The sequence below is a fragment of the Oreochromis niloticus genome, unplaced genomic scaffold, assembly GCF_001858045.2.
Source record: "Oreochromis niloticus isolate F11D_XX unplaced genomic scaffold, O_niloticus_UMD_NMBU tig00000409_pilon, whole genome shotgun sequence".
Lineage (NCBI taxonomy): Eukaryota > Metazoa > Chordata > Actinopteri > Cichliformes > Cichlidae > Oreochromis > Oreochromis niloticus.
The window spans coordinates 142,918-156,953 of record NW_020327157.1 but is presented as its reverse complement, the minus strand read 5'-3'; positions in this window follow the sequence as shown (position 1 = coordinate 156,953).

The following is a 14,036-nucleotide window of genomic DNA, read 5'->3' as shown; positions in this document are numbered from 1 at the left end:
CCAGGAGACTCAGGAATAAAGCTGCTGTCGGCTGGACTGAACGATCCACGCTGGAGACTGGACACTCTCAAGTATGAATAGCTCTTTATTGTCACTATTACAAGAACAGTGAAAGGCATTTTATCATCTCTCCTTGTGTGTGAAATATACAATAGCGTAAGTATTTATAAAATAACACAGACAATTTTACATTTACACAAGAAAGACATTTACAAGTTATACATACACCTGCAGACATGCGGATACACCCATCCATCCATCCATCCATCCATCCATACATACACATATTTCCACATACATGCTTTTATTTTATTTATTATGTATGCACGTATGCATGCCCTGTCGACCAGGGCGAGGCTTTCCGGACGCAGATGCAGACCGGGGTGAGAGTTTGACAAACCATGCTTGCCAGACAGGGCCCCATTGTCTTTGTGGGGTGGGCAAATGAGGCCCGCCGTGGTATGACCACCGGGACAGGGAGAGCTTCTCCAGGAAAAATTTGTAGATATCTCAGTATAGTTAACAGTTCAGCCCTGCAGAAATGTATTTATGTATTTTATTGCTTTTCATAGACAAAAGTCACAATGTGCTTTGAAAAGCCAATATAATCTATAAAATAATGGAACTAAGGAAAAAAAAAAGAATAATAAATACATTTAGAGATGACCCAGGTGGAAGATAGAGAGACAGGAAGGAAGTGACCAAAGAGAGCGTTTATTGGCCTAAATGCAATGTTGAACTGCTCCTTTATCAGTGTCTAACAGTCTGTGTATGAGAGCCTTGTAATGTCCATGTGTGCATGCTGAAAGAGACTGTGCTGGTCTAAACCTCCTCCTCCTTTCAGGGTGGAGCCTGCTGGAGTCCGATGGTTGAGACCAGGTCTGAGGAAGTGTAAGTGTGTTTTTATGTGATTCATGAAAACAAAGCAGCACACATTCAGCCATCTTCAAACTGTCACATCACTCATTCACATCTCTGATGTCAGGAGTCATCATCAAAGTGTCAATCAATGAACAGATGATGGATCAATAACTGCAGCTGGATTGTGTTTGTTCTCTCCATCAGATTGCTGTCAACTCACAATCGACACAAACACAGTACACACAAACCTCAAACTGTCTGACAACAACAGGAAGGTGACACATGCTGAGGAGGTTCAATCATATCCTGATCATCCAGACAGATTTGATGTTTGTAAACAGCTGCTGTGTAGAGATGGTCTGACTGGTCGCTGTTACTGGGAGGTCGAATGGAGAGGAAGAGTTTTTATATCAGTGAGTTATGGAAGAATCAGAAGGAAAGGAGGCAGTGGTGACTGTTTGTTTGGATGGAATGATCAGTCCTGGAGTCTCATCTGCTCTGGTGATGGTCCTCCATCTGTCTGGCACAATAAGAGAGTAACATGCATCTCCTCCTCTGTCTCTAACAGAGTAGCAGTGTATGTGGACTGTCCTGCTGGCACTCTGTCCTTCTACAGAGTCTCCTCTGACACTCTGATCCACCTCCACACCTTCAACACCACATTTACTGAAACTCTTTATCCTGGCTTTAGTGTCTTGTCTCCTGGTTCCTCAGTGTCCCTGTGCTGAGTGTTGAAGGGATAGTTCAGTCTGTACATGTCTGTCTCTTTCACTCACAAACACGTTTTCAGATTCATGGATTCAATCAGTTGATGCTTTAAACTGTTCTAAATGATTCCTTGTAAACTTCTTCCTCTTCAGTCCTTTAAAGATGGAAGCTCCCATTATTCCAGGATCCACATGTTGTTTTTCTGTCTTTTTCCACTCAAAGCTTCACAGTGAATATCAGTATGTTGTGTTTCTCTGAAGCTCAGTTCACAACCAGCTCCCCTGCATTTTCAACAAGTCTGAGCTCATTGAAATGAATCCAAATCTTTGATTTATCTTTCTCAATGTGATTTTTCCAAACTCTCCACATGCTCTTACTGTTTCACTCATTGTTGGAAGCTCGTCATTTGAAAATGTTTCAGCCATATAAGCTGAAAATAGATTGGCTCAAAAGTTTTTAATGCAGCTTTTATTAAGTCAAGCTATTAAAATTGCTGTGACGGTGCTCATTTTCTCTGTTTGTGTCAAAACAATGAATGGACCATAAGTGGTGCTCTTTTAAGGGAGCACACTTATTCCTCCTCCAGAAGCAGTTTATTGAAGCTTGACAAATGAAACATAAGCCCGCACACTGAGACAAGTCTGCCTCCATGAGGGCGGAGCTTGTGCAGTGCAAACGGAGCTGATACCATGGAGACCAAATCCATTCTACAGTTTGGGAAGTTCAGGGATCATCTTTCCTGTGGCTTCTGGCCCCCATATAATCCACCGTCGCATTGCTAAAATGCTTGTCTTTAACTACTGTAGCTTCTATTATTGTATTTCTGTCAAACCTGTTCAATGTTTTGTTTTTCAGCTAAGTTTAACAGACACATGAAGCTGTTGGAATCATTCACAAGCCCAATTTTTGAAGCATTTTCAAATATGTTGATATCCTGAGTGACATGTCACAGCCTTGATTTGTGTCTGTAATACTTGGTGTTAATGATTTCATGCTTCAGGTATTAAGCAGATACCTTCTTTTCAGTTTAAGGCTTTGGGCTTTTCTTTGGTAGTCTTTGTTAATAACTGCATATCAGTGATGTAGAACTTGCTTTTTTGTCAGTAAATGTGTGTTTTTCATTCAAATGTAATGATCATCTTAATGTTTCCTCTCATGAATATTTTTATATACTTATTGAAACAATCTGTGAAATAATTCAATAAGGAGAGATGGTGTGGAAAAACTAAACCTGATTTATTGGGATACACAAATTCGTGAAGCTATTTGATGATTAGACTCCCACAGAGTCTGGATGCTGATGGTGCTGAAGGTGAAGATAAAGGCTTGCTTTAGAGAAGGCAGCTGATAAAATTATTGGACCATGGAAATTATTGAAGTATTATTGTGTGTCATATGTGTGTTACAATGTTTTGTTTTGTATTTGTATTCAAACTGGGACACCCTTTATTTTATAACAGAGATTTTGGGATGTCATCAGTCACTAATAACTCTTTTCCCTACTCGGATTAGTTCATTGTGTGCGACACGAACACTACAACAAAGGTGGATGTTTAGCAAATGTTATACCTGGTGCTTGGGGCTATGACTGACTCGTCAGACTGTTTCTGTGGAGCGATTTCCATTTCCTCCAGTAGTCACTGTCAGTAACTATAACTCTCCACATACAATAATAATGACATTAGGACACATTCACTGCAGCATTTCAGCACTAATGTTCATCAGTGTGATAATGACGCTCTACATGTGAACATTGATATTATTAAACTGATAGAAACACAGTCAGCAGAGAGATACTGCACTCAGGTTGTCACAGTGAGGAACTGCATGATATTAAACCAGTGACAGGTATATTAAACCAGTGACAGATGTCGTCCTTAATGAAGAGCATTTCCAACCAATATATATATTCCAACAAAGAGCAATAAGAATCATTAATAACACCGGCTTCAATAAATCTGAGGTGGCATCATGCCAAATACAGGAAGGTTAGGAGAGGTTTGCTTACATGTGGCTGTCATACTCTACGGCCTTCTGACAGCGCTAAATAAATGCTGATAGCAAAGCAACTATCTGTCCTTTTGGTTGAGTTAAACTCAAAGACATGGGCGTGTCCCACTTGCTCTTTGCTTGAGACCAGCGTCCCCACAGTGAAGCATGGTGGTGGCAGTAGTTCTGACATCGCATTAAAACCATGGATATCAATGAGTCTGAGGGTGGAGGTAGGTTTGGGGAACAGACAGGAGTGACAGAGATGGACAGTGAGAGTGGGCAGTAATGGTCAGAAATTCAGTATGAGTGGGATTTAACAAGAGTCTTCCATTTGTGCTTGGATATACCTCTGTTACTCTTGCTAGTTTCTACTTGTTCCTTGGAGAATTGTTCTCTTGAAGAATAATGTCATTTACCTTTGCACTCCTTTTATCTTTTTGCCGAATTTGTCTCTGTTGAAGATTTAGAAGGTATTCCTTTCTTCCACCTTGTCCAGAATTCAGTTGCTAAAAATTGAACTTGGCGCCTTCTCCTTCTTAAGTACAGGTTCATGCTCACAAATTCACGAGGAGGAGGTAGAATAAGACTGGACGTCATCATGAGAATATGATTTGGTGTAGGATGCTCTAAATTTGGATCATTTAGGATCTCTACTGTTAATGGCCGGCTATTCACTATAGCCATAAATGATAAATAACAAACCTAAAAAGAAACAATAGGTACGAGATACATGAGTACCTATGATACGGTGATACTTTTAGTAAGCAACCATTTGGCTAACATATGTGTCTCACCTGCTCTTGTTCCATCTCTGTTCTGTCCTCATTCTCCTCTCTCTCCCTCTTTGTGCTGACATTCATCAAATATACAGTGGAAACCAGATATTTACAAATTCTTCAGATAAAAACACAAACACTTTTTAAATTGTAACATCAAATCAGACTAAATGTTTATTTTTTATTGATAAATATAAAAACATATTTGTTAACTTTAAGAGCAAAGAGATAAATTGTCTGTATTTCAGGAGCTTTCTTGTCTTTATGTCAGTGGCTTCTATCGCCTCCTTTGGCCAACTTATTATACCAGCAGGGTACCTGATCACGGGCAGGGCGTAGGTGTTGATGGCCCGGATCTTGTTCTTACCGTTCAGCTGACTCCTCAGGACTTGCCTGACCCTCTGCAGGTACTTGGTGGTTGCAGCTTTCCTAGCGGCCTCTTCATGGTTCCCATTCACCTGTGGGATCCCCAGGTACTTGTAACTGTCCTCTATGTCTGCAATGTTGCCTTCTGGTAGTTCAATCCCCTCAGTTCTGACTACCTTCCCTCTCTTTGTTATCATCCGACTACACTTCTCCAGCCCGAATGACATCCCGATGTCATTGCTGTATATCCTGGTGGTGTGTATTAGTGAATCGATGTCTCGTTCACTCTTGGCATACAGCTTGATGTCATCCATGTACAGGAGGTGGCTGACAACTGCTCCGTTCCGTAGTCGGTATCCGTAGCCAGTCCTGTTAATGATCTCACTGAGGGGGTTCAGGCCTATGCAGAACAGCAGTGGGGACAGAGCATCTCCTTGGTAGATCCCACACTTGGTGGTGACTTGTGCTATGGGCTTGGAGTTGGCCTCTAGTGTTGTACGCCACATCCCCATTGAGTTCCTGATGAAGGCTCTTAGGGTCCTGTTGATCTTGTACAATTCTAGGCATTCCAGTATCCAGCTGTGGGGCATTGAGTCATAGGCCTTCTTGTAATTAATCCAGGCTGTGCACAGGTTGGTCAGTCTGGTCTTGCAGTCTCGGCTGACTGTTCTGTCTACCAGTAGCTGGTGTTTTGCGCCTCTGGTATTCTTTCCAATCCCTTTCTTAGCCCCGCTCATGTATTGACCCATGTGCCTGTTCATCTTAGCCGATATGATGCCTGACAGGAGCTTCCATGTAGTACTGAGGCAGGTTATTGGTCTGTAGTTGGATGGGACCGGTCCCTTCTTGGGGTCCTTGGGGATCAGGACTGTCCGACCTTCGGTTAGCCATTCTGCGTATCTCTCGTTAACTAGCAGCTGGTTCATTTGTGCTGCCAGACGCTCGTGGAGTGCAGTCAGCTTCTTCAGCCAGTAGGCGTGAACCATGTCGGGCCCTGGTGCTCTCCAACTCTTCATACTGGAGACCCTTTCTTGGATGTCTGCTACTGTGATGGTTACTGGACCCTGTTCAGGGAGGTTGCTATGGTCTGCCCTGAGATCCACTAACCACTGAGCATTGCCATTATGGGTTGCGTCCTTCTCCCATATGCTTCTCAAGTATTGCTCCGTCTCCAGCCTTGGTGGTGCTGTTCTGTTATTGTTCCCTTGCCACTGAGAGTACACCTTTGCTGGTTCTGTGGAGAACAGCTGGTTTATTCTCCTGCCTTCTATCTCTCTGGTGTACCTCCTCAAGTGGCTGGCCAAGGCTGTGAGTCTTTGCTTGGCAGTTTCCAAGGCCTCAGGTATGGACAGCTTGCTGTATTGTTTATGCACCTTCTTTGTTGCACCTTTCTGCAATTCCATTAGTTGGCTAACCTCCCTCCGTGCTACCTTGATTTTAGCCTCTAGCCTCCTTCTCCATGGAGGTTACTGCCCCTTGTGGCTATTCAACTTGTAGCCAAGCATCTCACTGATCACTGCTGCCGTATTGTAGATCAGCTTGTTAGTCTCGGTAATCATGGCTGTAGGCAATGTTCCCTCTAAGCTGCGCACGTGCGCAATTGCGCACTCCTGGCACGGTCTCTGCGCACAGAAAATCTGTGTTGCGCACAAAAAAAAATCTAACCTGAATTGAAATTAAAATTAATACTTTAACAATTCTGTTTTGCAGTGCTAGTCAGTAAGTGATTGGCTGCTCCCATATGGGATTAGAACGATGCCACCTTATCCCATAGTCCAGCCAATAATGCGTATATACGTAGCCAATTAACATCGTTGACAGGCTATGACAGCGTCCTTATGTGCCGACACCGGAGTTTGAGCTAGCAAAGCGGCGTGGCTGATGTGGAGTGAAGCCACGTTAATGACAACGTGTACAACCATTGGAGATGTGAGCAGGACAGACGAACAATTGACGGGAAAAGTGTGCACTTTATACCAGTTTTTAAATTGTGTTGATAGGCCACGTAAAACCAGAGTTATGATAAAAATATCTGCAATGTTTGGTTTTCTTCCTGAAAACTGTCGTTGTTTATATTTACTGCGGGAAGAAACGGTAAAAACGGCATTTTATAAGGAAAAAGGCTCTAAACACTCTCCACCTGTGAGCAAAAACAAACCCCACCCCCTCTTCCTTTCCTATTCATCCAAAAAAGTACCATGTTGACCAATCAAAAAATGATATGGCAACGTGGAATCAAGTTGTTAAGAAACGGGGGGAAGTTTTAGGAGTGACGGCGGTGTTTTGAGATGTGAGAGATTTGAGACGTTTAGCGCAAATCTTGTGTAGTTAGTGTGTAGTGTAGTCAATAGTTTCGTTGTTTGTGTCAGAACAGTGAGGTGACTGCTGAGTGTTACAGGTGTTACAGGAGTGAAACATCTCCTGTTGTCAGGCCTGCAGGTATCAGGCTGTTGTTCTCCTTTATCTCATAGTGGACAGAAATGATTTTTTGGAGTGGCACAAATAATTTGTGTGGCATCAGATTTGATGCAGAACAGCTGATTGTTCTGTAAATAGTTTGAAATGTTTATTTAAAAAACGCCTTGGCTGCATTTAAAAAAAAGCTGCAAAAAACTTTGTTGTTTGCCAAACTGAGTTACTTTTTTGAAGAAGTAACTATATAATTAATTGCCCAACATTGGTCATTATATGCTGTATTTTGCAGACAGAGAGTTACAGGACTCTCTCCCAGACCACAGACTTATACTCATAATACAAGTCAGAGCTTTATAAAAAAAAATAAATAAATAAAATTGTTTTTTCAAAATTGGAGTTCAAGTTATTTTTACTTCCAATAGTGTTAACATACTACACAGGTCATGAACAAGATTTTTTTTTAATTTTCATTGTAAGTGGGCTAAAGCAGTTATTTAAAAGTAGTCTAACATAAATGTAAATGCTGTAATTTGATTATTTTAATAAACCCTGTAATTTGGATGGATTCGATGCTGGCGTGACCACAGTGGACACGTCTGATGTCGCTCACAGTGGTCCAAGGGATCGCTCAGGGAGTTTGTGTGTTCGCTCACTCACATGAAGAATTAGAGGGAACATTGGCTGTAGGTATCATCCGTAGTGCTGCATTAACATCATCTAGCAGACTTTCTGAGAGTACTTCACATAATCTTGGTAACCGGCTACGGGGGGTCCAGGTTTCAAGCTTGGCCACGATCCTATCTTTCAGGTCAGTTCCTCTCGCACTCAACGATCCTTCTCCTATCGCACTTGGGGCTTGGTACCCAATCTCGGGTGGGGGTGATGATATCTCCCCCCTGACCTGGCGTCCTGGCTCCCCTTGCTGTAGCATTTATGTTGTACCTCGTCAATCTCTAGCCGTGAGAGCAGTCCCTTCTTTCAAATGTTGGAACACTGAGCTACTAGTTGCTTCGCCATCAATGTGGATGTTGGGTATCGATGAATCCATAGGTCCCTCATCCTATTCATGTAACCCCTTCCGCCAGGGTTACTTACGTAGTAGCATTCCAACAACGCCCTGTTTTTGTCTCTTACCCACTGTTGCCTTCTTGTTCCAGTAGCCCACTTCTCGTCAGGGTGCGCTGGTTCCTCAACACCTGACGCGGACCTTGTTGGTCCGGGTGACGTCCGAGCCGCCATGCCTTCATATTTATCTGTCTCGCTCATATCTGCGGTAGGCTCGCTTAGCATAGGGGGTCTAGCCTTAGGACCCTTACTGGATACAGATGCCCCTGGCGGAAATCGATTTTTGATTTTTTTATTTGTCAAATATTTACACCTAAGTAACTTTTTACTTCTTTGTAACAAAACTTCAGTTGCTTCTATTTCACCTGCTGAAACACCGATGGGACATACTGACCTCACAGTTTTTCATCTGTCAGTAGATAATTTTATTTTTTCCACTCTGATGATCAGAAGAGTGTTTGAGTGTTTCGGAGATCCTTCAGAACAACAGTAAGTGTTTAAAAGACGTCTTTCAGTTTTATAGGTAATTTGACAGGCTGACTGAAGCCTGTGAGCATTAGTGGATTAACCCGTTACTGTAACCACTAACTGGTTCAGCTGGTTAGATGAACATCATGTCACGTTAGTGTAAAACATTTGATTCACTGTTGGCCAATTTCGTCTGTGAAAACACATTGAATTAAATGAATTTGATGTGTTTTATCAGCTGAAGAACTAAAAGCTGTCAGACTTTATCTGACACAATATAAAGAAGAAAATTTCCTCAATCACAAACAGGAAGTGTACTCCGTTACTCTCCTGTACTCTGATTACAGTCATGTATGTTTTCTGTGTTTGTGCTGCTTCTTCATCCTCACTGTAAACAGATGTACTGAGAGACTCCTGCACTGATGTTTCATAGCAAAGTCCAAACAGCCTCACTGGTTCTCCATAAAGAACAAAGATTTGCTCTCTGTGGCTCCAACACAACTTAAAGACAATCAAAGGTGGACAAAGTTCTCTGTGGTTTGATGGAGGCTACAGCTAAATGCTGCCTCCTCCATAGTACAATATACATTTATACAGTGACGTCATGTTGAAGTCCTTTGGCTGATGATGGTCTTTAGTATGTAGCTGATGATTGATGATGAGATGTTTGTGTTGTTCTGTGGAGATCATTCAAGAACTGAACCTGTTAAACACTCAGACCTGCTTTAAATTTCACCGCTTTAGTTATGATGCACTTATTTATGGTCACCCTACAGCAGCGTAAACACACGTGACTCTAACGTGACTTCTTTCAGAGACGATGAATTGGACGTATTGAGTTTGAACGAGTGTCTAAAAAGTCAGATCTGTTCTCACAGTCAGAGACTTTCAGAGACTTCTCATTTAAACCTCAAATTTAATCTCATGTAGTCAGAATTTAAACTCAGGTTCAGTTATTTCAATAAAAATTATTCAATAAAACCATCCTGTAGTGATGGGCAGATGAACCTTCATGAAGCACTGAAGCTTTTCATCCAATTGGTTCACTCCAGCGCAAAGCTTCTTGAAGCTTCATTTGCTCTAGTAGGTCTACTGGATGTAAAAATATTAGTTGGCATGAATTTGAAGAGAGTGGCATTTTGCACACAGCCTGTAAATGTCAACAACAATAGGAGTGTGTAAAACATCTATATTGTAGTGATGGCAGTATACTGTGTATATTTATACTGGCAGTATGGAACATGATTATTTGGAAATGCTTAAAATGGAAATGATCATTTACTGTGAGGTGTGGTTGGGGTGTAAACAGTGGTTGTGCTTTTGTAACGTTGAGGTATGGACAGCTACACACTGTCTGCCTCTTCACATTTTATTCTGTAAAAACTAGATTTTCACTGCTTTTATGACCTTTTTAGTGGGGAGAACATATAAGATAAGATAAGATAACCTTTATTAGTCCCACACGTGGGAAATTTGTTTTGTCACAGCAGGAAGTGGACAGTGCAAAAGTTATGAAGGACAATTAGAAAAAAATAAAATAAGAATAAATACAGTACACAACTGTACAGAATAGAATAAAAATAGAATACTATATACAGTAGAATAGAGTAAAATATACAATAGGATAAAAATAGAATACAAATGCTATATACAACAGAGTGAAAAATACAACGGTTGCCAGAAAGATTATTGCACATTTGTGTTATTGCACATTTGTGGATGTGTGTGTTTGATCAGTTAAATGCTTTGTTGTGGAGTCTGACAGCAGTGGGGAGGAAAGACCTGCGAAATCTCTCCGTCCCACACCGTGGGTGCCGCAGTCTCCCACTGAAGGAGCTGCTCAGTGCTGTCACAGTCTCATGCATGGATATCTAGGATTTAATGATTGAACAGATCTTTTAAATCCTTTGTCCTCCACAATGCTAAATGGCTGGGAGTCCTCAATCACCATGCTAACCAGGTCTTCAGCTATTTGAGATTGTTCTCCTGAGGAAAGACAATAAAAACAAAGCACAAATATAAATATCACACACGTAACTTATTACAGTTGTATAATATTGTTATATCACTTAGTAACATTACTGCATGCTATATTATCATGGCATTTGATGGTCACCTGGTCTTGCTCAACAATCGGTGTCCCCCTTATTCTCATGCAAAGCTCTGTAGTGCCTGAGCATGGATGAGGTGTTGTTGTTATATCCCAGCTCCCTGGCACATAGCAAACACTTCACCTTGTACAAAAGTAAAGCCGCTTAACATAAATTGTATTGCACCATCAGTATTATGAAAATACATCTTCTGTAGAAATTTACATACCTTGTTCGGAGGAATAAGATCAAAATGTTTCCACACAGGGGAGGACATCCTCCTCTTCTTAGCTGGCTCCATCCTCTCCTGACTTTCTCTCCTCACTCTCATAAAGCTCCAAACCGTCTCCAAACTCACTAACCACAACTCTCCATCAAACACCCAAATTATGAATGAAGTCTGAGGGGTTTATATCGCTGTCATAGCTCGCGGCAAAGTTCGAACCGCTTCATGAACCAGTCGCGTGGTACAGCCAGGCAGCGAGGCTTCGGACGTCATCATTTTCAGCTCCTCTCATAAATGAAGCCTCATTACGCGCATCGCGGAAACGCCCCCTCAACTACTCGACACAAACTTTGAAGCCTCGATAGAGAACCTCACATCACTACCATCCTGACACATTTAGAACAATCAAAGCGTCGGAGTTCAAGAAGACGGAAATGTCTGCTGTGACTGCGTCGCTCTGCTCGACTTTGCTGTTTTTCAGCCTCTTCGTGTTTGTCTCTGCAGGTGAGATTCACTCTGTGGGACAGAGAGAAAAAGCATCAGTCTGCTTTACATGTTAACAATATTTCCTGAAGATTTATTTTCATATTGATTCAGTTTTTCCGTGTTTGTGATGGAGACACGAGGCTGGGTGGAGTCTGTGTGGATGTAACATGTCGGTGTGATCAGATCTCACAGAGACAAAGAAGTGTAACATGTGTTTTTAACTTCCTGAAAACCCTTTTTTTGCTCTTTTCATTTCCAAATAAGATTTAAATTTAAAATAATAACTTACACAACAGCGGGCAATACATTTAATCACAGTAGATGTATTTTTGAACCTGTTGTAACTAAGTTTAACGATATAATTCCTCCACTGTTATCTTCTTCATGTGCCAACATGGCATCTTGTTAAGAGTGCTACATCCTCACTGCAACAACTCTGGATATTGTGGCTATTCTAAAAAAAGGAAAGGATCAAGTCAGAGAGTTTAACTCGCAAAGTTGTATTTTCAATCAGATATATTCTAACCTGAAATTGTGTTGAATACGTTTGAAAATCTTCATTTTTTTGGATTCAATTCAGTTTTATTTCTATAGCAACAAATCACAACATCATCTTTCAACACACCCTCAATAACCTGAATGAATTCTATATGACACATTATCTACTAATTTACATCTAAACTATCAGTTTGTCTTAACTTCAATATTTATTTCCTCTGAGCCACAGTGTCTGTTAGGCCCCGCCCTGCAAGGCTGTTCAGGTGTTTTTTAATAGGAAGTTATGACTTGGTGCTAAATAAAACTGAATTAAACTGTAGTATGTGTGAGCTCAGTGATCTCCGTCTCTGTAGCTCCTCACTCTGATTGGCTGCTTTGAAAGTGAACAGTTGGACTTTGACCCTTAACCTTTCTGCTCTGTTTTGTTTCCTCTTTCAGACCCAGAAACCATCACAGCTGAGCCTGGACAAAACGTCACTCTGCCTTGTCAAGCACCAAACAACAACATCACAGTTGTAAAGTGGAGCAGAGCTGACCTGGGAGTCCTTCTGTACTGGGATGTGCAGTCGGATCAGGAGCACCAGCATCCATCTTTTAAGAACCGGGTGGATCTGCAGGACAGAGAGATGAAGAATGGAAACGTGTCTTTGATTCTGAACAATGTGACGACTGCTGATAATGGGACATACGAGTGTCATGTCCAGAAATACGGAGACAGTTTGAAGCTCATCAGCAACATCACCCTGAGTGTTGTTGATCCTCCAGGTGAGTGAGTAGAGTTGAGTGTGTGTGTGATCAGAGGTGAAGCTGCTTCCTGGTTGTTGATGTTTGTTTCTAAAGATGTTGTTGATGAGACTTTGTAGAAAGCAGCTGGTCTGAGTGATGTGATCAGAGTGCAGTAGATAATGTCTGACAGCAGTTTGAAGAGGAAATGGATTCTGTTCTGTTCTTCACTCATCACCTACCTGACAGCTGACACCTCACACCTGTTTCTCACCTGCAGGTCAGACAGCAGGAGACACAGGGAAGAAGAGTGGTGGACTGATAGTTGGTCTGATAGTTTTTGTTTTTGTTGTCATTGCTGTTGTTATTGTTGTTGTTGTGAACTGCAGAGAACGTAAATAACAGAGTCAGGATTCACATTGTTCCAATGCAGAACCAAAGACTGAAATGTCTGAAGTCTGAATCTTCTGCTGCTGAACACAAAGACAAATGATCTGAAAAGAGACACCTGTCACCAACTCTTCAGAAGGATCCACGATTTCACTCTAATATTTGACAATGAACCATTTCATCATCATCCTCTGCAGAAAACAGCATAACTGCTTGATAATGTCTGACAGCAGTTTGAAGAGGAAATGGATTCTGTTCTGTTCTTCACTCATTGTCGGTCTGTTAGTTCCTGTTGTGCTTTTTATTGTGGCTGTTTTGATCTACTGAAAATGCAAGAAGGTTCCAAAGCATGTAGCTGAACTGTGAGTCTTGTTATGCTTTTCTAAATTCAGTGTAGGGCTGCACAATTTTGAAACTGTGACCCTTTTCTCTCATGAAGGAAACTCTTGAGTCTGTTACTGCAGTTTTAGCATTTCAAGTCCAAGGTTGCACATTATTGATTCATTCATTTTTTTTTTATGCTGTGACTTTTTTTGTTCATTGCTAATAAAGTCTTGAAAACATTAGTAGTTTTTCTTTAATTTTTGTCTTTAATTCAGTCTTTACTCATTTATTTTCAGTGGCTGCAACAAACCTTTCTGGCCAGTTCATGCAAATTTTATCTGAGCTGAAATCAAATCAATCCAAATCACTGAGCAGATATGAAGAACAGGTGGAACTGAAAAAACCCACTCAAATTAAACCTGATCGCAAACCTGCTCTCTGAGTGTCACTGCATCTCTTCTCAAGTTGGCTTTAATGTGTGTTGTAAAATCTTAGGGTTGATATTGTTACAGCATCACCTTGATCACAAACCACGCCACGAACTAAAGCACAACATAAAATTCAATGAAAAAGTAAGACGGGTAAAATAGAGACATAAAACGAACTTTATAACATACAAAACATTCTTTGAGGTAGAAATGAGAACTG